The following is a 24,302-nucleotide window of genomic DNA, read 5'->3' as shown; positions in this document are numbered from 1 at the left end:
TTATTATGGATGATTCATGGGAAAAACAAGTTAATTTAACACCGAGAGGGTAGAACCAAATGGACCCGGGAGTGGTCCATTTGGTTCCATTAAGTGTGATGCATTTTTCTTCTGAGTGTAGGGTAGAGGTTTATAAACTTTATTTATGTGGTGGTTCCGATGGTTTGAATTGAATTCAGTTGTCTAACGAGAACTATTAGACAATTTCATAGTGGTGATACTACAGAAACGTCCTTGATAGAAGAATAGCCTAGGGAGAAGTTGTTATAGTATTGTTGTAGCAATTTCAATGCCTAGCTGATGGGAAGCATGAAGGTCCCAGGATCGATTCCTCCGGGGGTCCTAACCCAGGGCTAACTGTCCCCTTCTACCCCTGCTCTCAAGTCTGCCCGCTTGGGCAGCCAGCAATCAGCTGCATGGGTGAAGATGCTGAAAGCTGGATTTCCCCTGTGTGGGATCAAATAGATCTAATTATTTTCCCTAGTTCTAATTATGTATTGAGTTCAATTCAGGGGGCCCCCGACTGGAAGGCCCCTGAAGGCTCCCATTGGGGTGTCCCCCGGGCTGGACCCCAGTGGGTTGAGGCCGGGTCATGATCAATGTGCTTCCACTTGGGTGACCTAACCTGGCTGTGCATGGCTTGCCTTGAAGCGCTGGCAGGCATCTTTAAGTGCTATTACTGTATGCATTAGCTGCTTCTTCGCTGTGGTAGAAGAAGTGCTCAGATTTTAAAATCTTAAAGTAAAAGGAACAAATACCCGCACACTGTCTTCAAATGCAGTGAACCAACTTTAATAGGGAAACAGCAACGTTTCGGCCTATGCTTTACTTGACTAAATGTGTAAAAGTTTTGTTGTCAAAATGTACTTGTGACTGAGGAAAATGCATTATGAATGTTCAATTTCTCTTCGAAGATCTACAAGCTCACATCCCACTGGCGAATCTGGCGATATATCATGGGTCGTGAGCTTGCAGATCGGCTTGTTTACGAATAGCCAAATGTATGTTTTGTTATAATAATATAAATATGTAAGTAGTATAAGTAATACGTAGTATCCCACCTTTTCAAATAATTGTATTTGGAGTCCAAAGTACAAGAATCCTCTGAGATGTTGTGGAGAAATGTGGAGTCAAGTATTGACCACTGGTTCTTTGTTTGTAGATTTGTATCAGTGAGTGTGTTCGCTGTAGTTGAATGTGTGGCTAGATGTCACGGCCAACATCTCAAGGTTGTTGTTTGCAATCATCTGCACTGAACAGTCAGCATGTTTACTCAGACTGTTTAGACAGAAACAGGAGATTCTTTCTGCTTTGTCCACCAGAGAAAGTTACGCTATTTTAGTCTACTGTAAGTGGTTTCCCAATGTGGGGTCCAGTCCAGGGACCCTTGAGGGGGTTCCAAAAGGACCCTTACAGTTCTAGAACTCTGAGAGTGTTGATGATGTCTGAGAACTGAGGCGTCCACTCTCACTGTCACTTTATTTCACAGTGTCACCTTTTGCACTTTTGGTCTTTCAGTGTGTAAGCCTTTTTGTTGTTTTATAGTCTTCACTGAGAGAGTACACATCACATGGAACCAAATGGACCCACAAGGCTCCATTTGTACACATGGGGGTCTTTGAAGTTTGAAACAAATAAAACGTTTAAGAAGAACTACTGTCTCATGTGAGGTAGAAGGAATGGCCAACTGGTTGCATGAGTGCTGTAGTTGTGAGCTGTGAATTGGCCTATAAAGTAGACCAGTTAGTCTCCATTTCACTAATATATTTCCAGATGGGGTTCCAGGTTGGTGCTTTTAGGCAGCTCTCTCTCTCTCTGACAGCATGAATGGTTTAATCAGGGTAGGACAGATGGGTCTGGCATTAAAAGTGTCAGCTTTCTACACTGTGACTGGGTTACATAACAAGTTACCAAAGCCACATACATACTCAGTCTGTTAACTGTTTCTGGAAAGCTGTACAAACAAACAAACTGTAGGGGAGTTAGTACCACGATTAACTTCTCTTACTACTCCCTTCTTTCTTTTCCTTTCTCTGTCTTTGTTTTCATTCATTATCTATTCTTTTTCTATTCTTTCTTGAAGACGGCAAATGATGGGAGCTTGTGATGTAGCCAAAGAATTTCACCCACTTTTTACTCCCTGCAAATTGAAATTGAGTCTTTCACTCTCTTTCTAAGTTTCTGTCTCTCTCTCCCCCTCTCTTTCTCAACTGGAGCGGTTTACTGTAGTCTAGTGCCTTGGCTGTTAATAGGCCTGCCTATTAGCGTTAAATAAATCACACTTAAGTGAGCGCTGATTTTAACTATGTCGACAATAAACATCGGCAGGGGACCCTGAGTTTATTGTTCATTATGTTCTGTAAACAACAACCCCCACCTCCTTGTAAAAACCGTTAGCCAGGACAAAAGTGAGTGGACGTCTTGACAAATGAGCTGCGGTTTGTTTTGGCCCTGCAGGCAGCGAACTGACTATTGCCCTCTGACACCAAGGGGGTCCTGTAGCACGCCTAAACCTCTAGTGTGCGCATATAGAGAGTGTGATATAGTGTGTGTGTGTGTGTGTGTGTGTGACTGTGTGTGTTTGAGTGGGGCCCTGTGCAGTCTTATGTGACTCTTTTCGACTACGAGAACCAAGTGAACCGTGTCGTGCCGTGTAACGTATTTTCACAGGTTGTGGATGTGTTTCCATACACTACAGCTCTGTTTCAAGTTTTCGAGGTTGTTCTCAGAACCTAATTTTGACCCTGCTCAGAAGGTGGTGGTGGTACTAACTCTGAGTTCTGGGAACCATGAACTCAGAACTTAAACTTTGAATTGTTTGTACGTGACACGTTAGATCAGCTATTTCCACTTTTTTGATAACTTAACTCCCCCTTCATTCAGGGACAGTTCTGGTTATAATGAAAGCACGTAAACCAAACACTGTCACAGAAGTTACGCTTAACCTTCATAGTGTCTATGTGTGTTGCATGAGGGCTGTGCAGTCTCTGTGGTTAGAGTGTCCACTCTGACCCTGGCTGGGTCATACTATAAAAAGTGGACCCAGTGGCACTCAGCATCAAGGGTTTGATTGGGGGTAAGTCCCTGTGACATATTACTAGCATCATGTCCAGGGAATGTACTTGTCTTGTACATCATGTCCAGGGGTTGTACTTGTACATGATCAAGCTGCCTCACGCTACATAATCAGGAGATAGGCTCCTGCCCCTATGGGCCATAATTATGGCTTGGTAAGGCTTTACTTACTATGCAGTCTTTAATAGAAGCTTCCATGTTCAGCATTTGATATTTTCTGTGAGACGGAAACAAATATTACTCTGTGTGCAGTGCTGTGCACTCACTGCAATACCTGAAGCCTGGGTTATACTTCATTGCGCATCTTGTCTAGACCCCAAAAAATATCAGCTCTACAAGCTCACAACAATCTGACGCTTGGTGAGCTTGCAGATCTGTTTTGTGCGAGACACTGCCTCACAACTGAGTGTAACACAGCAAGGGGCCCCTACAGAAGCACAGGAGGAAGGGACACAGCACTAGTGGGGGCACTGCAGTGACCAGAGACCAGACAGTCGCCAGGCAGGGAGATTTAATGCTATTAGGTCAGATTCTGCCTGACCATTAGCACGCCTAGCAGATGGTCCCATGGTGGTAGAGGCTAGAGGGAGTGCATTCACACGACATCACACACACGCGTGAAGCCTCCGTCCCTTTGTCAGGGTTCCTCATGTTGTGTTTAATTTTTGTGTTAGTGGTAGCTTGTATTTTCAGCAGATCCCCTCCCCCCCCCCCCCCCCCCCCACACAACACCAGACACCCCCCCCCTGCCCCCGCCCACAACACCTCCAAAGATGTTGTCTGAGCGTGACAAACTGCATGCAAATTTCTGTTTAAGAGTGATTACGGTAATTTAAGGAGTCATTGTATAACAAAAGGTTAGCCTACACAAGGCAAATGAGCAGCAGTTCAACAACACCTCGTCCACCAGAATCAGTAGAAATGAGTCCCAAAGAAGTTCTGACTGCATGTCTCATGGCCTATCGTATGAGCGAGATCTAAGTGCAGCGCCATTGATTGATTAAGTACTTTATTAGGCAGAAATGTAAACAGTACAGAGTACAGTCAAACACTTAGTCTAAAAGGACATCACAGAACAAAAGTCCTCGCTAGTGGCTATGCTACTGCACTCACGGCCGCGCGCGCTGCAGCTCTTTAGTTATTGTTCCGGCCCCTCTCCCCTCCTATCCTCTCCGTACCAGAGCTCTTCAGATGTTTATCCCTCCATCAAGAAGGTCTATTGTGTCTTCCAGACTGTTGTCAGAGCAGAGGGTGCACTGCACAACCCCCCACCCACCCACTCTGTGAAGCTGTTTGTTGGGGGTTGCAATGGAGTAGGGCTTGAAGCCAACCATTTAGAACCGGAGATAACAGGCTTAATTTGGTTAATTGAAAAATCAATAATTGTTTTTACATTTCTTATGTCCTTGGCTTATCATCACCCCCCACAATAATCATATTTTAACTGGGAACCCCCACCCTGACAAGCACTTGCCTCACAGTGTGAGGCAATATTTGCCTCTTTCTTATGTAATTTTTGACAATTTGGTATAAAAAAGGTCTTAAAGGTCATTAAATTGTAACTTTTGAAATGTGGACATACAGTATAACATACACTTATACTTTATGTTGCTTTGTTTACTGCTGACTGAGTGAGAAAATAATGTTGCACATTACACTTAATCATCTGGGGGACCCCCAAAAAACTATTCAGGGACCCCCAGTTTGGGAGCCACTGCTATAGAGGAGGATCATCATCATTCTCTCCACTCAGCATAGTGAGGACACTGCTGGCTACCTGCCCGGGTTCGAATGCTCTGAGGTCATTTCCCTAGAATCTGCCTCAGAGGGAGGGAGAGAGAGAGAGAGAGTGGGGGAGGTGGCACGTTCATGGCCTGGTTCTCATAAAAAGCGCTGACTTCAGGCGGTTTCATGAGCAGTGAATAACTGTAGTGGATGACAAAGACCTCTGGTGATTGAATTGATCTGGTGAATCAACATTTTCCTTTTAATTATTGTGTTTTTGTTTTGTATAAGCTGCTGTGTGGAGTCATAGTCACCTCATCGTTGTGCATCATGAATGATTCAAGTTTCAGGTGTGTGTGTGTGTGTGTGTGTGTGTGTGTGTGTGTGTGTGTGTGTGTGTGTGTGTGTGTGTGTGTGTGTGTGTGTGTGTGTGTGTGTGTGTGTGTGTGTGTGTGTGTGTGTGTGTGTGTGTGTGTGTGTGTGTGTGTGTGTGTGTGTGTGTGTGTGTGTGTGTGTGTGTGTGCGCACATACGCACGCACGCACACACACACACAACACGTTATGCATAAACACTGTACATAAGGTTGGAGTTATACACTCGGATGTTCATTGCGCCGATGCATGCACATCTTTGCGCGCGTGCACACCTATAATGATTGCACACATAATAGAGTTGTTCTCAGGGGTAACAGGGTCATAATAGAGTTGTTCTCAGGGGTAACAGGGTCATAATAGAGTTGTTCTCAGGGGTAACAGGGTCATAATAGAGTTGTTCTCAGGGGTAACAGGGTCATAATAGAGTTGTTCTCAGGGGTAACAGGGTCATAATAGAGTTGTTCTCAGGGGTAACAGGGTCATAATAGAGTTGTTCTCAGGGCTAACAGGGTGATAATAGAGTTGTTCTCAGGGGTAACAGGGTCATAATAGAGTTGTTCTCAGGGGTAACAGGGTCATAATAGAGTTGTTCTCAGGGGTAACAGGGTCATAATAGAGTTGTTCTCAGGGGTAACGGGGTCATAATAGAGTTGTTCTCAGGGGTAACAGGGTGATAATAGAGTTGTTCTCAGGGGTAACAGGGTCATAATAGAGTTGTTCTCAGGGGTAACGGGGTCATAATAGAGTTGTTCTCAGGGGTAACGGGGTCATAATAGAGTTGTTCTCAGGGGTAACGGGGTCATAATAGAGTTGTTCTCAGGGGTAACGGGGTCATAATAGAGTTGTTCTCAGGGGTAACAGGGTCATAATAGAGTTGTTCTCAGGGGTAACGGGGTCATAATAGAGTTGTTCTCAGGGGTAACAGGGTCATAATAGAGTTGTTCTCAGGGGTAACAGGGTCATAATAGAGTTGTTCTCAGGGGTAACGGTGTCATAATAGAGTTGTTCTCAGGGGTAACGGGGTCATAATAGAGTTGTTCTCAGGGGTAACGGGGTCATAATAGAGTTGTTCTCAGGGGTAACGGGGTCATAATAGAGTTGTTCTCAGGGGTAACAGAGTCATGATAGAGTTGTTCTCAGGGGTAACAGGGTCATGATAGAGTTGTTCTCAGGGGTAACAGGGTCATAATAGAGTTGTTCTCAGGGGTAACAGGGTCATAATAGAGTTGTTCTCAGGGGTAACAGGGTCATAATAGAGTTGTTCTCAGGGGTAACAGGGTCATAATAGAGTTGTTCTCAGGGGTAACAGGGTCATAATAGAGTTGTTCTCAGGGGTAACAGGGGCATAATAGAGTTGTTCTCAGGGGTAACAGGGGCATAATAGAGTTGTTCTCAGGGGTAACAGGGGCATAATAGAGTTGTTCTCAGGGGTAACAGGGTCATAATAATAATCTGAAGCCAGCAAAATGTGTATCTCTATATAAGTCGTGTGCCCTTGCTTCCCAGGCTGCAGGAAATGCCCAGAATGTAAGTTGTTTTGCGGACTCTGCAGTCCTGAGTCCACCCACCTTTATCCCATGGCTCCATAGGCCACTGTACTCTTGTGATGGAACGATAGCAACAGAGAGTCTTGGCATTTAGTCCCCTGGCCCCGAGGGAGACTGCTAACTCTTATTATGACCGTCACAAAGGGTAATAGATATTGAAGGGCATTTGTTTTTACTGGCATCCAATCCTTCCATTATTATGAGGAGGGCTTGTCAGACCTAATAGCTGAAATAAATAATAAACCTCCCTCGAAGGTTCTGGGTATTTATTGGGTAATGATCTCCGCCCACCTGCGTGAAATGATGACACGTTTAAAAATCTGCGACAAGCAAAAATATGAACAGCTGACTTGAATTCACATAATTCATTCAAAACACTCTGACAAAGTAGAATCCTATTTCATAATGAAACCCAGCTGAAAATAACGTATGACATGTACTGTAGTAACTGTACTGTACTGTACACGGCATTATGTTTGCACATATCCTCAGATTTCATAAGGACAGTGGGAAGCCATTCTCAGGTGCCCTCAAACTAGGCCCGATGGCGATGACTAGCTATTTTCAAAATCATTTAGAATTTGTTTGTGATTGAAGTGGTTAAAACCCAGGGCCTTCTTGGCTAGAGGTGCCATCGCTAACCACTCAACCACTGCGCCACCATCCATAACTGAATTGTTTTGAGTTTATGTAGCCACAATGTTGTATTACTGATCATAGGTCATCACAGCATGTTGTCGTTGTCAGTTAAAGGCACATTGATCTCACATAGTCACAGTTCAAAAAGGCCGACCTTTGACACCACAGTGACACGCTAAGCTCATCCGTCACGTCTTAAACCACAAGATATGTATTTTTAGATGGAAGACAATCTTCAGGTTATCAGTCTACTTAAAGAGGTTAGAGTTTGTGGCAGAAGACCAGTGGTGCTCAAAGTGGGGTCCGGGCCGGGGACCCCCAGGGGTCCTTGAGAGGTCCCCCAGTCAAATGATTGATAGTTATATCAACCAATAGAGGGTATGTGCGTGACATCATCATCATACCCGGAAGCTATGCGGGAATGCCTGCTAAGTGTCAAAAAACGTCTTTCTGTCCTTGACAGCCCATACATCCAAACAAAAAAGTCCTATTATTATTACATCCATGATTGCATTAAAAAACGCTAAACAACGTTAAATTCACTTTGCCACTCGATTTGCAATTCACTTTATGCATGTGCATACCCACTATTGGACCCCTCTGTAACTCTGAGTGTATACAAATGAAACCAAATGGATGCTAACGGGTCCATTTGGTTCCATTTGTACACTCTCTCAGAGTTAAAAGGGTATGCAATGGGAGGTCCGGGGGTTCTAATTAAAGCAGTAGTTCACCAAAAAAATGACTATGATTTTCTATCAATTACATACCCCATGAAGCCTAGAATTCATGGAGATTGTTTTTGTTTTTGTCCCATTCCTAAGCCAATAGGAGACTCAGTAGGAGAATCCTTTAGTCTCCGCCTTGTAGGATCATCAGTCAATAGGAGACTCAGTAGGAGAATCCTTTAGTCTCCACCTTGTAGGATCATCAGTCAATAGGAGACTCAGTAGGAGAATCCTTTAGTCTCCGCCTTGTAGGATCATCAGTCAATAGGAGACTCAGTAGGAGAATCCTTTAGTCTCCGCCTTGTAGGATCATCAGTCAATAGGAGACTCAGTAGGAGAATCCTTTAGTCTCCGCCTTGTAGGATCATCAGTCAATAGGAGACTCAGTAGGAGAATCCTTTAGTCTCCACCTTGTAGGATCATCAGTCAATAGGAGACTCAGTAGGAGAATCCTTTAGTCTCCGCCTTGTAGGATCATCAGTCAATAGGAGACTCAGTAGGAGAATCCTTTAGTCTCCGCCTTGTAGGATCATCAGTCAATAGGAGACTCAGTAGGAGAATCCTTTAGTCTCCGCCGGTCATACAAGTTTTGTTTAGGAATACGATAAAAACAAAAAAATCTTCATGAATACAAGGCTTCATTGGGTGTGTATTGTAATTGATGGAAAGTAAGTATTTGTTTTTGTGAACTGCTTTAAATGCTATAGCTATGAAAATTCTTCTTATATGGGGTACCTGCCCTGGTATATCTTTACACAAGGCGTATCAATTTTGAGGGGTTCTTGACATGAAAAAAAGTTTAGACAATGTTTGGCTTGATGGATGTTTCACATTCTCAGCTGTTGGTCTTGGACAGCGTAAATGGATCACAGTGAACTCTCCTGGGAGTCAGAGATGTTTTGTCTCAGACAAAAAAAATACAGGAGCCTCCCTTACCCTCCTTTCCTTCTTGAGAGGGGGGAAGCCTGCCGCTAGCTGAGTAGCTGCTTGCCTCGCGCCTTTGAACCAAAGATGAATCGCCTTGCGGATAAGGCTGTGTGTTGTTTCTCTCTTTGAACCGTCCCTGCGTGAAAAGCAAAACGCAACCAGACTTCACAGGGAGGAAAAATGATTTTTTAGAAACGTGCCGACAAGAGTTCAATGCTGGAACAGTTGAAGTAGTTCTGATGATGGCACAAGAGAGGCTACACATTTTCAACAAACTTGCTTTAATTCTCCGGAGAAAGTAGAGTCTGCTCAGTGTTGCCATGTCTTCGGTAAAGTTGCTTGTAAATATTGGTTTTGGTTTTTAGGGCTTGTCTAAAGTGTAGTTGCTTATTTGAGCTGGCTTCCTAATGATTTTTGAGCGGTGCTGTGTGTGTGTGTGTGTGTGTGTGTGTGTGTGTGTGTGTGTGTGTGTGTGTGTGTGTGTGTGTGTGTGTGTGTGTGTGTGTGTGTGTGTGTGTGTGTGTGTGTGTGTGTGTGTGTGTGTGTGTGTGTGTGTGTGTGTGTGTGTGTGTGTGTGTGTGTGTTTTCATGTCCTCATGTCCTCATATATCCCCATTCTGAAAACTTTTTGTGTCAGGGTTGTTAAATTGTTTTCAAAATATTTCACATTTTGCCTTTTAAGTTTCTTTGGAAAATGGCAGATCTAGAATCTCACAACACTTCACGATTCGCTAATTTAAAATAGCTGATGCATATAGCTTTAAAGTGATCATGTGGCCTTACTGACCTATAAGTCGCTTCTTTTGGGCATGTTTTGTTTTCATAGACGTGATATTTCTCTTGCAGAATCTGGCAACTGTTGCTGACCGTAACCCCCTGGAACGTCTTGTCAGTACTCCAGATTGAGTCGTCGCTAAAGGCTGTAACTCTATTACCCAAAGTGAAACCTTAGTGGAGCCTCTCACATGCCCGGAACCATGCCTTGGACGACAGTTTGTCATGGCTCTGGCCTCAGTGCCTTGGACAACAGTTTGTCATGGCTCTGGAGTCTGGCCCCAGTGCCTTGGACAACAGTTTGTCATGGCTCTGGCCTCAGACAGTTTGTCATGGCTCTGGAGTCTGGCCCCAGTGCCTTGGACAACAGTTTGTCATGGCCCTGGCCCCACATCGTATCTCCTTTCCTGACTGTTGCATGTGCCTGCCAGCCCTGCCTGACCCCATAACACAGTGGTTCACAAACGTTTTGGCTCACAAAAGGGGACACAAAAGAGGAATATGATGTCTTTCCCCGGGGACCCAAAGTAGGGAAAATAGCCGATCTGCTATTTCCACTAGTTTTTAACACACCGACTGCAATGGCATGTCTTTTCAAATCAATCAGTTCACTCTGCCATGGACGGAGATCTGTGTTTTAAAGTTTTATTTTGATTGTGTTTGAGATCGCATCGTGCTACACTACTGTCTATCAGCGTCTCCGTGTCTAGGAGATAAACCGGAAGTGGTTGGTACGTCAGTAAAAAGGTTCCCCCTCGTTGACTTGAACCATAGCCGAAATCTTTACACCACATCGGATTTTTCTTTTTTTTAATTTACGTTTTATTGAATTTTAATCAAACATACATGAAAACGAAACGACTGACAATTGACAATACATACAACCGAAAACAAAACAAGACAATATACGTACAATACACACAATACACACAAGGGGAGATGTCTGCCTCTCTTCTCTAACCACATCGGATTTTAATGTCATTGCTGATTGCAGTAAAAAAAAAAAAACATGCATCAGGTGGTCCGCGATCCTCCCGCGATTGCTTATCCGTGAGCTAATTTTTGCCCCTTGAATAAGGCACCTCATTTTAAAATTCCCGTGGCACATGAATGGGCAGAGACTGAAACAATCGTGGCAGTCCCATGAGCAAAAGCAGGGCAGGCAGACTCTATTAGCTCAATGGTAAACATGTCAGCACTTGCGCAGAAAACCGGGTTCAAATCCAGGGTAGAAGAGGAAAGTTACACTGTATACAAAGTATACAAGACAGATGCAGTAGCACCAAAGTATCATGCAGTCTTGTGCACTTTGCAATTTGCATCTTAAACAAAAGAGATTTTGATTGTCCTCTCTACATTCTGCGGTATATGACGCACCTGACTTGCCTACGTTTAGGCAGTAGACTCCCTTTCTTTTGGGCATTGTTATGAATAAGAACAAATAAGCACAGTGGCAGATTAACTGTATGCTTTATCATGTAAAGCTCGTAATTAGCTTTTGTGGCGTAAGTAACCCTCCCTTGTTTATGGCCGCATGTTGTTGTTGGTGTTGCTTTAAAGCTGTGAAACCGGTTTAGATAACTAACTTAACTCCTCATCACTATCATGAGAAACACACACACAAGCTGAAGACACTAAAAGAGGGCAGTATCATTGCATTCCGGAAGGTTGAGAACAACAACCTCGCTTTGGTTTCTGTTGCACATAAATTCACCAGTGAACCACGTTCCCAACTCCGTCAGCTGAGCTGAAACTGACTCACCTGTCTCTGTCACTGTGACACACCTGTCCCCCCTAGCCAAGCCTCTGTCACTGTGACCCCCCTAGCCAAGCCTCTGGCACTGTCTGCGTGTCTGGAATCTGGCTTTTGTTGTCATCTTTTGTGGTAGCCCCGGATACACCAACACGTTGTGGTGCGTCACTGCTGTGCTGTTGTTTCAACACGCTGGGCAAGGCATTAGCTGTGCCCTGACGGTATACTTACTGTCTGTCTGTCGAGAAAGTGCTTCCTCAGAAAACACCTCACCTCACCTCGCCCTTGATTTCATTGTCATACTTGGATCTGTGCTGTGCCAGACAGAGACTCACACTTTTGCCCAGGCGGACAGGGTTTTGAGGTTTGGTTTTGTCGTGATCTTTTACAGTCTATGGTCGTGATGCGACACGTTGTGAGCTTATATATATATATTTAAATATATATATACACACATACGACACGTTTTGGTTTCCACCCGATGTACTTTGTTGTATTGCTTGCTTGTATTGATGTTGCATGTTTACATTTACACCACAAGGAAGGCAGTGGAAACAGGCCTTTGGCTTTTTCTTTGTGATCAATCCATTTGGCTTTTAGCAACATGCAGTGCCTGTACTTTTAAATGGTCAATAACATATTCAGTCAAAGCTTGTAGATCAGTTATTTTGTGTGTGCAACACTAACGTAAGTATAAAAAATGTATCATTGTAGAAGACTGGGATGATGTTGTTATGCTCACTTGCTGTGGTAATAATCCCATCCGATTCATGGGCTGTTTTATTTGACCTAAAGCCTTTAACGAAAGTGATTTTAATATAGGAGGCAACGGAGCGGACCTTCTAGTCTTCCTGGTAGCAGACTCCTTTTTATTAAAACCCAACAGCCAAGTTCAATAGGTCCCCCCCCCCCCCCCCCCCTTCCTGTTCTGTGGTCTGTGACCGCACTGATTCAAGCTTCTGTTGAAAACACGGTTAAGCATTAACTAAGTATGATTCCATTAAACCCTCCCTCCCCTCCTCCTCCTCCCCATACCGTTGCTCTGACAACATGCCCTCGCACCCCAGCAGTGGGGTGGCGAGTAATTAAGTATATTGTTGCTGTCAGGAAGAAACCTCACATTTTTGGGGTGTAAATGAATGCCCTACTTGATCATACTACTACAGCGTCACACAAAAGTAGCGGATCCACAAGCTCGAAACGTGGCCAGAAGCGACACGTTTTGAGCTTGTATAAAGCTGCTATTTTTGCTACTTTTGAATGTGAATCTGAGAATGTTTGGACATGGTTTCGCTACTTTTACTTAAATAACAAATAAATCAGTGTACCATCTTCCACCACTGGCTCAACACCGCCCGGTTGTGCAACGTGCGTGCTGGAGCGGCAGCACACAGACATGGAGCGGACCAGTCATGTCACATGCATGCAGTGGAAAACACACACAGTGCAGCTGGGTCGGGTCAGGCCCGCTGTGGTGCTCTGCTCTGTTCACAGTGTAGCGGCCGCTCATTGTCCTCTGGCTCCGTATGGACACGCACACAAAACAGGTGGTCTCTCTCTGGACCGCAGACGCTGAGCTGACAACAAAAGGGGAACGGGGTGGGGAGTTGGGGGCGCGGGGGGGGGGGCAGCTTATAAGATGCCACCTCTTCTTTGACTGTGCCTGTTCAGGGTCATAATCCCAACTGGGAATCTAGTTCTGTTAAGGTCGATTTGGTGGGGAGTTGAGGTATGGGTTAGGAAAGATGGGGATGCACCGATTGGGCTATTCTGGGCCAATACTGATTTTCAAAATGATAATCTGGGTTGTTGTTTTTTTGCTTGTTGTTCATTCCTTTTTTTTTGTGACAGGAGGGAACACAATAACAATCTTGCCCTTCACGTTCACTTTTAATGAGCACACATTCAATCATATATAGAATCTACAGTTACATGATCTATATTATAGATTGATGAAACATCAGATCAACATCGTGCCACCGGCGCCGTTGAATGTCACCTGGTCTCATTTGCAGCTACGCTGGTGGCAGCAGCAGTAGCACAACAACACGCCAGGCCAGTACGCTCAGATATCCCCGTGCATTACATGTACTATTAATTGATGCATCCCTAATGAAAGATCCATATCTCTCTGTGTCTCTGTTCCTTTTTGTACCATGTGACCCATGTGAACACAAAGGCGTTATTCACGGACTTCCTGCTCTCCAACCCGTGTATTATAGGACATAATAGTTTTAATCCAGCCCAGGGGGGCCGGTGGTGGTCCACTTGTAACAATACTTTGATAGATAAATATCTCTGTCCCTTTTGTCTCGTTGTATTAACCCTTTTTGACCTGAGATCAGATTCTAAAAATGTCTTTTATACGCTGACAGTTTTCTGAAAAAGCTATGTTTCTATGTCAGTCGTTCTTCGATTTTTCAAAAATAGCAGACCTACAAGCTCGTAGCGCGCCACTCGGTGGCGCGCTATGAGCTTGTAGATCTGCTATTTTTCAATAGCTAAAGCATAACATAATGCTAACACCAAAAGGGGTTCCCGCCCAAAATGGGTTAAGTGTAGGGCGTTGACGCTATACCTGCCATATAGGCCAGTTTCTGTGTCCATTTGTGTGCATAATATACACGTACACTGTATAATCCTCTGTCCTGAGTATAATGTAACTCAGGAGGTTATACAACCTGGAACCGAATGGACTAGTGAGCGCTGATTTCACAGTGTAGGTTACGTGTGTGTATGCTGGTAGCTTTAGGGTGTGTCAGAAGGAGGACTTCTTGGCTCCTGTCATTTCCAGTGAGTGCATTCATTGTTTCTTGTTGCTGTTGTTAATTCCCCACAGTCGTGATCTGTGTGTGATTCTTCTGTTGGCCCTTCCGTTCCGCTTGGCTTTGTCTTCAGCCCGTCGGGAGCTGTGTGTGTGTGCGTGTGTGTGTGTCGTGTCAGGGAAGTGGGCCAGATCTTCCTGATGACCTTTGAACCCGTACACGCCCAATCTGACAGCGACACGGGGCAGTACACAGTAGAATCTTCCGGTGTTACTTTGGTTTCCATTTCCATTTGGTTGCATTTGTACTCTCTCAGAGTCCAACTGAATTTTATGAGCAATGTGAAGAGCAGTTGATGGACTTTGGTATTATTACCTTGCTCCATGTATTTGTGCACATACAACACACTCATGCACACATTGCACGGATGCGCACACACATACACTCGTAAACACCAGGTTTAGGATGATCTTGCTGCTCATCTTATAAGAATTGCTCCCGTCTTCATAAATCCATTCCAAACCACTCAACATTTCCAGGAAATCTAAATTCTCTCTGCTTCGTCGCCAAGACCACCCCACATCGCTCGCACGCACGCACGCACGCACGCACGCACGCACGCACGCACGCACGCACGCACGCACGCACGCACGCACGCACGCACGCACGCACGCACGCACGCACGCACGCACGCACGCACGCACACACACACACACACACACACACACACAGACACACAGACACACAGTTAGAGAGATAACTAAAGTACAAACACTCCAGAAAGATGAATGATGGCAGTGAACTTGTGAAGAGGGACTTTCCTGTGTCAAATCAAGGCGGCACTTTGATTCCAGTAAGTGCTCGCACACTGGCCGCATGTTTATCATTTCGCTTCAGAAGTCGCAGGCCGGCCAGATTCACAGGTCTTGCATTATATGCATCAATGAGATGTGATTCTAATGATGTAGTAATCTGAGTGTAGAAAGTGTAGATTACTCCTGGTCAAATATTAGTCAACCACAAGTGAAAGTTTTGTGTCAGAGTACTAACTATAACTTCCTTTTAAAAATGACAATGGAAATATCAACAAATAGTGAAATAGCAGATCAACATGTTGTTAGCTTGCTTGTAGATCTGCTGTTTTCACTATATTTGAAGTGAAATAGGGCTCAAGTGGGTAATTCATAATGATGTACTTTTCTTTTTTTAAAGATTTGTTTTTGGCTTTTGTGCCTTTATTGATAGTTACAGTGAAGACAGACAGGATAGAGGGAGAGAGAAAGAGAGAAGGGACTGGAACACGTCAGGCCAGATCCTATATGCCGCATGCGTCTGGACTACTAGGCCAGCGGGCGCCCCAATGATGTACTTTTCTTTCCCTAGAAATGTAGTGGAGTTTAAAGTACAATATTTGTCTTTTAAATGTAGTGTGGAGTGAAAGTATCCAACAATACTAATCTCAAGTAAAGTACAGATACTTTACAGTTACTGTCCACCATTGCTAAGATGTGATAACCATGTAGTCATATGTCATTATCTGCATTCTGTGTGTTTTGGTGAAATATCAGTTGGAGCTCATTTGAATGTAATTAGTTTTGAGACTGTGTGCAGTGTTGTCAGACCATACCCTCTCCCTTCACCCTCCTCCGCCCCGGAAGACTTTAATCAAAGAGCGTTGATATATTACCAAGATAGACACAACCCCAGGCCTCCTCCCCACTATACTAGTACGACACGGTATACACACATTCTACACAAAATGGACTCCCTACGTGACGTGACTTCAGCTTGTCTGCATTGATCTGGTGAACGTCCTGTGATTATGTTTATGTCTTGTGGCTGAGAGAGTGTTGATGACACAGACATGTCTTGAACAAAGATCATTTTGAGCTCACAATGTGAGCTTGGCGTTGAGCTATTTTCACCATATTCATCTGTGGAACTGAGTCAAACTAAATGTAATGCCTACAATTCCAAGTGCTTGTCAGGGTGGGGGGTCCCCAGTTCAAATATGATTATTTTTGGGGGGTCATCACAGCCTGAAAGGTTTGAGAACTTTTGTTCTATTGGAATGAACAGACTAACAGCCTACAAGGGGGGCCAGGCACCCACCACGCCACCAGATATAGGACATCTTTCAATCGACTGTTTGGCGGTCTCGGTTTCTCCATCTGTCTTTGCTTTTCAATCCAGCGGTTATCAAAGTGGGTTCCAGTGGGTCCCCACAATTAAAAGGTAAATTATGGCAAAGTATAATGGTATAGTATGTAACTTTGCTCTGTGTTTACATGACACACAACAAATAAATCCGTTTTTAACCCGCCATTATTTCCCTCTTGGTGCAGTCATCAGCCACTGCAGTAGTGTAGTGTGGTCGGTGGTGCAGAAAAGAAAACTGACTTCTCGCTGTGATTTGGTGTTTTCAATGTTTGTTTTAGACGGTTTTGGGCTACCAAAACAAACAGTGAAAACACCAGAATACAGTGAGAGGGCAGTGTGTTTCTGCACGTAAAGACCCACCACACTACAGTCAGTGGCATGATGTATCGTTTTGTTATGTAAACATACACAAAACAGAAAATAGAATCACTGCATTAATCCACTGGTTGATGGAGTATAATACTTTGTGAATGGGGAATGCCATTTATCTAATCTATAGCTTTGTAGCACGCCACATGCCTGGAACAAAGCCACGGAACCCCTTTGATGTGCCTGTTGTATCCAATTACGCCATCCCATGCCACCATGCTGCCCCCCGTCCTGTCCTGGGACGTCCTGGGCTGGGACAAGGACTATCTAAAGAGGACGAGAAGCGAAGACCGTACGGTGGACGCCATGTTGCTCCATGGAAGGAAAGAAACATGCAGTTATACAAACAGTTATACATGCCCAAATTTGTGCATGTATAACTTCCTGGTCTCAACTGGCCGCTTTACCTCCCAATGTATGAATGAATGGACCATTGTAAGCGCTTTGAGTAGGCACGTAGTGCATAGAAAAGCGCTATAAAAATGCAATCCATTATTATTATGATTATTATTGAAACATGGCGTCTTCCATCTGGTGGAGTCAGGTTACCGAAAAATGGCATGTGTAATAATTGTCTTGATAGAAAATAAAACATTGTTTGGTTAAAGCCACAAATAGCCTATTTACAAGCCCAAGCCTCGCGTTGTCATGCATTGTGAGCGATCTGCTACTTTCAGTGCGTGACAGTGCCGCTCCGCTAAATGATAATTCAGGGATAACTCTAAACCTGGCCTCTAATCTTAATCCCTAACCTGAATATTTTCCTAAATGGAAGCCTAACTCCTCAAATATTTGACCTTTGACCTAGACTCCCTCGATCGATTAGTCGACTATTCGACTAATCGATCGAGGGAGTCTAACTCGACTACAAATCTCTTAGTCGAATCATGCATTTGCCTGATTCGACTGATTGATCAAAATGGACAGTTGTACTATACTGATGGGGACATTTGGCCCTCACAAGCACAGACAGACAGACAGACAGACAGACAGACGCAGAGTTACCAGACACCCCGTGGGTGCTGGTAAATTTAGCCAGGGTGTAATAACGTTAACAGGTCTTGTTACGGGACAGGGGTGGTACTGTGGTGGCGGGCCACCCAGGACACACGTCTCCTAAACGTGTGTCCTCTGTGATTCCAGCATGTCAGTCAGATGGTGTGAACGTGTGGCCACGTTCTTTAAGGCCTGCCCTGCCCTGTACTGTACTGTACACACTCCTGTTATCTCTTGTTGTGACACTTTACATACTGAGCAGGTCGTTTAGATCAGGGACCCAACAATTACCCCCCATGAGCAAACAAGGGGAAAAACTCCCCTTTAATCAAATAATTTATTTGGGGAGGGAATAGATTTTTTCCCCCCCAATTTTTCTCTCTCAATATCGTCAAAAATAGTCGATCTACATCTCACAACGCGTCACATTGCAACATTTGATCTCGTAGATCTGCTATTTCGACTACATTTCTTTCTTTTTTCCCCCGTAAATGAACACTACTTGATCACACAGCAGCGATGTGTTTGAGCTTGTAGATCTACTTGATCACACAGCAGCGATGTGTTTGAGCTTGTAGATCTACTTGATCACACAGCAGCGATGTGTTTGAGCTTGTAGATCTACTTGATCACACAGCAGCGATGTGTTTGAGCTTAGAGTTAAAGTTTTGGTCTGGACATAATGAGCTTTCCACCCGACAGAGACACAATACCTACCGGTAATTTGCATAATACCGCTGTATGCCAAAGTATAAAATGGGGCATAAGTGGTCGGACTAATTGATTTAATCAATTATTTAAAAAATAATAATCTATGAAATTCTTTTCACTGTGATTCGTTAACAATTGTACGGGCTATGTGGACAGAGCTATCTGCCTTGAAATGAGAGAGGGGGGGGGGGGTTGAAACAAGGATTCACAGCAACAACACTAACTCAAATATAACTATAATAACTAACAGCTATGGTCCTTGAAAGCCTCCATGCTCAGCCGAGGGGGTCGGCAGCGATAATGGAAGCCAGTGAGAGCAGGACAAGTACAACAAAGAGAAAGACAGCAGGGCTTTTTTTGTCAGTCAGCGAGTGTTTTGTTGACCAGCACTCTGTTGTTAAAGCTACAGCGCCGTGGGCCTTTATTATCTCATCTTGTCAGTGGAGGAAGAGAAGGGCTTCAGCGCCTCCGGCCTTTATGGCCGTTGGAGAGCCTGGGGGTTTGTGTGTGTGTGTGTGTGTGTGTGTGTGTGTGTGTGGTGGTGGTGGTGGTGGTGGTGGTGGTGGGGGCTGGGCTGTACACTGATAAAAGGCCACAAGCTGTTGAGCAGTTGACACTGCACTTCACACAGACACTTCACGCACGCACGCACGCGCACACGCACACACACACACACACACACTTAAAGTTACATTGAAAGGCCTCGGCTCCCGCCGATTAAAAAGGCTGTGTGTGTGTGTGTGTGTGTGTGTGTGTGTGTGTGTGTGTGTGTGTGTGTGTGTGTGTGTGTGTGTGTGTGCGTGTGTGCGTGTGTGCGTGTGTGCGTGTGTGCGTGCGTGCGTTTAGCTGTGGCCTGTGTTATAGGTAAATACGTTCTTGCCTGATTGCTATACATTCTTATCTATCGTATATGGACTTTTCTCTCTCCACTCCCTAACGTACTATTTCTTATGTACCGGGGAATGATCGACCCTCCTTGGGGTCAGGTGACATCATTCTTTAAGACTCATGCTGATAATCAAGGCATGCTTCCATATTATTCGCATGCCTTTGATTAATGCTCCATAAAGCAGCTGTGTAGGCATGATGTCAGTGCTTAAATTTAATTGCAACATGCCTCGGAGCGGCCTCGAGTTGCAGTCGATAGTGTCTTCACTCCTAGAACAAAGGCAGCATAAACCGAACGGTATCTGCCATTGCATATCTCTCTGGTGGTGATTCAGCGATTATTTACCCCTCTTGCCAAGCGGCGAGAGGCACAAAGAGAGCCGAGTGACTTATTGACTCTGCCTTTCACTGTTTCTCTGAGGCGGGAAAAAAGAACAGCCGTGTTGAACTACAGCTTTCAACGGCCTAATAACCTTATAGCTTATATAACACCTATATTATACCTGGTGCTGAGCAACGTTGTCAATTTGTCATTGTCATTTATTGTCATGGGCGCCAGTGGCTCAGGGGTAGAGTGGGCGGTAGTGCGGCCGGATGGGAACCGCGAGGTTCCCAGTTTGGTCCCGGGCTCCCCCAGAGTTGGTGTCGAAGTGTACCTAATTGCTCCCGATCAACAGGTTGCTGCCTTGCATGGTTCCCTCCGCCATCGGTGTGAATGAGTGTGTGAATGGGTGAATGTAATGCACAATCTATGTAAAGCGCTTTGTATAAAAGCACTATATAAATGCACCATTTACCATTTATTTACCATTTACTGTTCAAGTAAGATATTTTGGGAGCTTTTCTGCCTTTATTTATATGGCACAGTGAAGAGTGACATGAAATGGGGAGAGACAGAAGGGGAGAGACACGCAGCAAAGGCCGTCAGGCTCGGGAATCGAACCAGAGACTCACTGTCAGGCTACATTAGAGCCTACTGTATATGCTCCTTAAACACAAGCCCATCGGTTCCAAGGCCAAGTGTTAGACCTGTAACCTATTTTTTTCCCCCAAATAAATCTCTGATCTCCAAGCTCACAACGTGACACACATTGTGACTTGTGAGCCAAATGAATGTTCACACATCCATCTCACGACATGGAAACGCTAGGGTTCAAAACTTCATCATAACATGTCGTTAACCCAATAAAACCGGAAAGCATCTTGTTAATACTATTAACTTAATAGTAGTGTCACAATCATTTTATCCAACTTTAAACATATTTTATACCACCATAGCTATTAAAAAATAGCAGATATACAAGGCAGCTCATCTAGTGTGCCTCGACATGTCGCACTATGAGCGTGTAGATGTGCTATGTTTGAAAAATCATGAAAATGTGTGTAAATCTTTGAATATATTTTTCAAACCAAACGCAACTCGAATCTTTGTTTTGGGGGGTTCCCTGGAACAAAAATATTTATTTGAGTTGGGGGGTCTACGGGCCAAACACATAATTCTGGGGGTCCTTGAAATGAAAAGGTTTGAGAGCGCCACTGATATAGCAACAAGCTTTTCAGAAAACCTGACATCACATTTGCAGAAGCGAGCTCAGGTTTGAATGGGTTAAGAGAATGCCGCCTCATCATGCCCGCTGCCGCATGGGCATCTGCTCTGTGTAATGAAGCATTTTGTCTGGCCTTTCTCTCTCATTCAGTGCGATGCCATCCCCAGCACAAAACGCCCTGCATTGTTCTGTATTGTGCAACAGATGCTCTGACCATTGATTGATTCCCACCCCTTTGGCTGGGGTTCTGCCCTTCAGCACCACGCCAGAGAGTGGTGCTGGTACCCATTAGTCAGAGACCAATGGGGAGGAGGCTCAGACATTAACCTATTAAGACCCGAGGCCCATTCTGTAAATGGCTTCTAAATCATAACAGTTTTCTGAAAAACGTATGTAGTGTACTAGCTAGCTATATCTTTGGTTTTGGTCAAACCTTTTCATACCAATTATATGCATTTGGCCGCCGACCCCCATCTCACAATATATCGTTCCAGGGCAGGGACCCCCCAGAAGCAAAGATTTCAGTTAGAAATGTTCACTTTAAAAATATTTCAAAGATTTGTAGTTGTAGTTAATGTTGGAGTTAATGGTTTTTCTAAAATAGCAGATCTACAAGCTCATATCGTGGCACGAAGTGACACACTGTGAGCTTGTAGATCTGCTATTTCTGAATAGCCAGAAAGAAATCTAAATTGACATAGATGCTTTACCGGTTTTAACGAGTTAATTGGACAAGACACACGCACGCACGCAGCCACACACACACACACACGCGCGCACACGCACACACCGAACAGCACAGCCCTCCCTCTGTCGTTGCAGCTCCGTCGTGGGCCTAATGAGAGTTGGGTTGCATTTTCTCGCTGAAAGAACTTCTGTCCTCCTCTTGTTGTCGCCGTGTCGGCATGCAGAGACAGAGCCAGGGGACGGAACGCATCCAAAGCCCGTCTGGGTTTCCACCGCCGGCCACCATGAGGAGGGCGTGTTTCTGTTTAGTGCCCCCATCTGCTCCCGTCCCGTCCCGGGTCTTGAGAAAGTCCCTGTGGTAATGTTGTTCCATGGCGGCAGGCAGGCAGACAGGCAGACAGACAGAGCTGCGGCCCCTCCTTCCCTTCCTGGCGTGACTCCAGGTTCCTCAGGCTCTCTCCATGGCAGTGGCTCTCAAACTTTCAGTCCAAGGACACTAGCCCCAATTTGATATGTATTTGGCAGACCTAACATCTGAAAGGGCTTTCTGCCAGGGACCCTCCAAGAAGAGAAGATGTATGTTTTAAAATATTCAAGCTTTTTCAAAAAAATTAATTTTTTTTCAATGCTATGCTAACTACTTTTGTGAATTTTGTGTGTCAATGATCTAATGTAATTCTGATCACTAGACTCTCCAGGTTGGCAGAGAGCAACGGACTGACCTCATGCTTCCTTCAATGCATGATGAGTCCAAGCCACTTATTTTCACCTGACGGGGGGAGTTTCCCTGTTTGGACGTAGCACGTGGAAGGAACACATTATTCCAACCAGTTCCTTTCCCCTCCATCAGGCGCCCCGGCTGACCAGGGGGAGGCAGTTTAGTAGGACGACTACTAACTACTTTTTGCTGGGGACCCCCCTGGATACCCCCCCCCCCCCCCCCCCCAATGACCCCTACCTTGAGAACCACTGCTCATCTGTGCTCCATTGGGCCCTTTTAGGGGAAGTGACAACGAGGCCGCTAGCGTTTTCACACTGCACGATATCATTCACACGTCTAGAGGCGGAGAGGAATTTTTCTTCTTTTTTTTTCCTCGTCAATGGTAGCCCTCAGGGCGACTTTTCGTGTAAAGTTACATTTTGACAAGGCCAGAAACATAGTGCGTCACCCATCTAATTGGTGGTTCACCGCTTTTTCTATCTTACTGCCGAAGAGCAGCATGCCAGCCCAAGGACCACCGGCCGCACACAGTCGGTCCAGTCATGCAAGGAGAGAGTGCTGGCTTTATGAAAGGGCCCTGCGCTGCGTGGAGGCTGGCTGGCAGGGCTGGCACAGCCAGAGAGCCCGTGGTGCTGACACACGCAGCAGGATTTGAAAAGATTAAAAAAACACACATCGCTTTGCATGATCGTGAGTGTGTGTGTGTGTGTGTGAGTGTGAGTGTGGTATATGTGTTACAGGGTCAACACCAGCTAACATAAGCTTGACAGGCGCGGCCATGGACTGATGATAATGGGGTTCGGGGGGAGGGGTGGGCGGTGTGGGTGGGGATGCAATGTGTACAATAATAAACCAGAAGGACTGCCTTCTGAAAACCATACAAGTTTTGTGTCCCACATTCCACTTTCGGCAATAGGCAGACCTACTACGAGCTTGGCTATTTTCAAATGGCCGATGTGGTTAAACTGATTTTGGTGCTGGGGATCTTTTTTCAGGGACCCCCTAGCTGGAACCTCAAGGACCCCTGGGAGAGGTCCCTGGCTGTACCCCCACTTTAAGAACCAGTGTAATAATACTAGAATTTCGCGGGCCTTCGGCCCGCTCATCCTAACGCGATGCGTCGCAAATGGGAAGAAGGCAATGGCAACCCATGATGTTTTCATTTATGCATTTGCTTGGAAAGCGCAAAGTTGCCAAGCTGGCTGAGTGGCCCTGTTTGGTTTTGTGTATGTGCGTATGAAAGCGAGCATGGCAAGGCGCAGGAACAGTATACTGTACTGTACTGTACTGTAAGTGTTTGTACTGTACTGTAGTCATGTGTACTGTACTGTACTGTTCTCTGTACTGTTGTATTAGTGTTTTTTTATTATTATTATTATTACATGGATTAATATTCGGATGTACTGTACTGTTCTCTGTACTGTTGATATTATAGTTAGTAGTGTTGTGTTATTATTTATTATTATTATTATTATTATTATTACATGGATTAATATTCTGATGTGAGCTTTCTTTCTGTACTGTACTGTACTCATGTGTACTGTAGTGTTCGCTGTATTGTTGATATTATTGTTGTTATTAGTGTAGTGTTATTTATTATTATTATTATGATTGAAAGAGAGCATGGCAAGGCGCAGGAACAGTATACTGTACTGTACTGTACTCATGTGTACTGTACTGTTCTCTGTACTGTTATTAGTGTTGTGTGCTTATTTATTGTTATTATTATTATTACATGGATTAATATTCTGATGTACTGTACTGTTCTCTGTACTGTTGATATTATAGTTATTAGTGTTGTGTTATTATGTTTTATTATTATGATTATTATTACATGGATTAATATTCTGATGTGAGCTTTCTTTCTGTACTGTACTCATGTGTACTGTACTGTGCTGTACTGTTGTTATGATT

General features: G+C 44.6%; 1 protein-coding gene across 2 annotated transcripts in view; it reads left to right on the top strand.

Annotated features, from left to right (window-relative positions):
- Positions 1-24,302, top strand: part of LOC306915670 (cdc42 effector protein 4-like) — a 49,994-nt gene that overhangs the window by 537 nt on the left and 25,155 nt on the right. The gene's annotated exons all lie outside the window — the stretch shown is intronic.

Source organism: Electrona antarctica (assembly GCF_951216825.1).
Source record: "Electrona antarctica genome assembly, chromosome: 22".
NCBI classification, from domain to species: domain Eukaryota; kingdom Metazoa; phylum Chordata; class Actinopteri; order Myctophiformes; family Myctophidae; genus Electrona; species Electrona antarctica.
The sequence above is the reverse complement of the archived record's forward strand: the minus strand, read 5'-3'. Positions and strand labels throughout refer to the sequence as shown.